Below are 3,787 nucleotides of genomic sequence, written 5' to 3' on the forward strand. Positions count from 1 at the left end.
ACATTTGTTAAGTGAAGTTGAGAACCCCGGGTATGCTCTCCCACTAAACATTAAGGCCCAGTTTTTCCCGTTAAAGGGCTTAAAAAAACCAGGACTAGGCTAATTCTACTTAAATTAATCCACACTAAACAACTGACTTTCTGAGATGTTGCTTAAGTTTGTTTATATTGAACTAGTTCTACAGAGTCTCAGATTAAGGTAATCAAGGACCCAGTGAGATCATCTTTTTGGAAACCCGATTAATTAATGGCAATGCACATGTGGCTAAGGAGAGGTTGCTATAAAAACCTGGTATGGAATACTTGTAATTCATTAGTCTTAAGGAGTGTGTGGAACAGGAGTCACTACACTTAACCAAAAAATGGATAAAGGCTAAAGAAAACGCTCAAAAAACTTAAATGAATTTGAGAAGACCCTTTTTAAACAAATTGTATCAAACTATCCTGTAATTGAAAACAAACAGCATGATTCAGGTACTGAAAACAAGAAGAAGAAGGCTTGGATTTCCATATTGAATGAATTCAACTCAAATGAAAAAGTAACCAAACGGACACTCCAACAAGTTCAGGTAAGATTTATTGTTGCCCCATTCTTACAAATCAGTCAATTATAAATGTTTTCATTAATTAAATGTTAAAAGAAAACAATATTTATATAGAACTCCTACTTCAGAGTATATATTATCTTGTAAAGGTCCTGTGGAAAAACATAAAAATAAACCTGAAAAAAACTACTGCTGCTACGCGTCAAGAGCGTTTCAAGACAGGTGGGGGACTCCCAGTTCCACCAGACACAGAGGAGTTGGGGGACTTGTTGGCTGGGATTATTGAAAGTCAGCAACCCCTGGAAGGTATTCCAGATGATGACCATTTGGACAGTTCAGGTGAGGAATCTTTCAAAGACTCATTTGATAGGACACGTCTCATTTACAGTAACGTGCTATTACATCCAATATTAATAAATGCAAGTCATGTCTTATAACAAAAATTATGTAATGACCTTTATTGTTGAAGTCGAATGTAATGCTACATTTTTTTTTTTTTTTTTTTTTTTCATACAAAGATGACCTGATCTTGACACAGGACTTGGGGGGCGTAGGGAACAGTCAAGATGCTCAAATGATCCAGGACTAGCAGCCAGCACCAACATGCAGAAGCATCCAGTCTCCTGCAGTAGCATTAGTCAGCATCCAGCAGTCTCTAATCCAGGCAGCAGGTCAAGAGGGAAAAAAAAGATGACCATTCATGAGAAACTTGCCATAGAGTTCCATGAACATAAATTACAATATTTAAAAGAAGAACATGAAGTCAAAATGAAAATTCTACATCTTGAGTTGTCTATGAAAGAGAGAGACATGAAGCAGCAGCAGTGTCAATTGTCTTTGGAACAAAATCAGTTAAATAAAAAATTTCCTGAATTTTTTTTTTACCTGTCTATGCCAATCATTTATGTATCACTCAAGGCTCATTTATGAGAAGTGCTGCAAAGCAAAAGCATCTCTGTAAGCAAGTCCATTTCTGTCATTGGCTAGCTCAGCGATAGGGACATGTTGGTCATCATCATCTTCAATATCAGGGTCTGGGCAGCCACACTGTTTAAGAAAATTATGAAGCACTGCCGTTGCAATAATAACAATGCAGCACCTCCTAGGTTCAAACCGCAGTGTATTTTGGAGACACTGGAAACGATTCTTCCATACACCAAACATGCGCTCTATTAGTCCTCTGGTGAGCATGTGAGCTTGGTTATAGCGCTGTTGCTCTGGTCTGACTGGATGGAGATAAGGGGTGAACAAGAAGTTTGTCTGTGCATACCCACTGTCACCAAGTAGAATTCCAGAGTGTTGTCTTGTTTCAAACTGACCGTACAAAGAGGAGTTGTGGAAAATCCTTTCATTGAGTCATGAGTTGAACCTTTGCCAACGTGCAACACCAGTTTATTGGATTTCTGAACTGTATACTTGTGGGAGTGTGGCAGCCACTCCTTGTACATATTATAGAAATCTACCTTGTAGGTGGCCTGTTCAGCAGCATTTGGGAATTTGATGAAATCATTTTTCAGTTCCACTTTTTTGTGTACTATTTTGCACATTGTTGATTCACCTACACCACACAAATCCCCAGTTTCACGATGGAAAGGTCCACAGCCAAATCTGTAATTAATATTTGTAAGGAAGAGGGATAGGGGTGTCCTTGAAAGCTTGGGCTGCAGCAAACTAATTATTTCTGTTGCATTTTCCTTTAACATACGGAAACGATCAAGAAAATGTAAATCATCAAAATCATTTAGTGGGTTGCTCCTGTCTTTCAGCAACCTTCTTTCTGGTCTTGGTGGTGGTCTCTGATTGTCGTTGAAATAGTCGAGGTATTCCATTTTCTGCTACTGTGGACGTGAGCCTTGAGGCAAGAAGTTTTTAATCTGAGGTTAAACCTGCTTCTGACCAGGTTTAATTTAAGACTTCATTTAGATCTGAATAAGGTCTAATCCTACTTCTAGAAATCCGATTATTTAAGTCTAGACTAGTGCAAGTCTGAGACTATTGTGATCCATGTGTGAGAAAGCTACTTCAATAAATCCAGGTTTAAAATGACATTTAGTCTACGACTTCGCTTAATCCCCGTACGGGAAACCGGCCCTAAGACTCGCTTAAAGAGTTCTGCGTAATGAAAATGTGAATGGATTCAGTCGTGTTCAAATAATCACTAAATGTTTATAATGAATCTCTCTGCTTGCATGACAAATATTATTTTAGAAATTAATAGTTATTTTACTTTAACACGACATACTTGTTCAGTGATAACTATGAAAAAAAAACGATAAAAAGTCATAACGGTCTTGTCAAGTACTGTACGACGTTGTATCCCAATGCAGATCTGAAAATTTTTGTGATTGTTACAAATACTGGCTGTTACATGAAATTTAAATATGTAATGTCATAATTATAAAGTTTTGCAAATTTACATATGTAATTGTTGCATACGGTTATAAATTATTAAGTGTTTATTGATAAAAAAAAAAAAAAATTATGTGTTTTCATTTACAATAGCATGAATCACGAGTAGTCGAGTAACTCAAGTATTTTAAAATAAAAAAATCGACTAGTAAAAATCAGTAGTCTTAAAACCCCTATACTGTACAACATTAATAAGTATTTCATTATTGGTAAGTTTAAGGCTACCTAGGTGTAGACGTAAATAAAACACAATCTAACAGGTAGAAAATTAAATTAGAAACATCTAAACTTTTCAGAACGCAGCAAGTGCACCGCTGGTCATGCACATCCTTTCCCGTAACAAAATTGAAAGCTAAGCCAAGATGGAGAAACACCTGATCATAGCTGTACAAGGATAGACATTTTTAAAATGAATTTATTAGCAGAGCTACTGCAAGGGATTTTTAGAGCTGGAAATCCATTTATTTTTTGCTGAAACTTCTGCGTCTTCATGGAGAGCAGGTCATGGTTGCTTAGCAACAGCAGACGCCTCTGGAGCCAAGCATAGAGCGCAGGCTACAGAGTGCTTTGGAAAAAGGGAGAAAGCGGCGTGCCTAGCGTTTTCCACACGTTTTCAGTCGCGACATGCAAATGTGCTTTTGTTTTGAAGGAGAATTTATTTATTTTTATTTTTTTTTTTGGTGTAGTTGGTGGAGAACGAGAAGATTTTTTGGGTAGTATGATGAAGTAGTCCGAGACAAGTCCGATTGCAAACACCAACGAGTCCGAGACAAGTCCGAGACGATAGAAAAATGTCTCGAGTCCGGACTCGAGTAATACAGCCCTACTTGTGGC

At 37.4% G+C, this 3,787-nt stretch overlaps 1 long non-coding RNA gene across 1 annotated transcript; it reads left to right on the forward strand.

The window, feature by feature from the left end:
* The first annotated feature begins 408 nt into the window (after positions 1-408).
* LOC122148665 lies at positions 409-1,122 on the forward strand. Its single transcript, XR_006162540.1, has 3 exons — positions 409-568; positions 694-883; positions 1,063-1,122. It is a non-coding gene; the product is annotated as an uncharacterized LOC122148665 (long non-coding RNA).
* Positions 1,123-3,787: the final 2,665 nt, after the last annotated feature.

The sequence above is a fragment of the Cyprinus carpio genome, chromosome A18 (genome assembly GCF_018340385.1).
Source record: "Cyprinus carpio isolate SPL01 chromosome A18, ASM1834038v1, whole genome shotgun sequence".
Taxonomy (NCBI): Eukaryota; Metazoa; Chordata; class Actinopteri; order Cypriniformes; family Cyprinidae; genus Cyprinus; species Cyprinus carpio.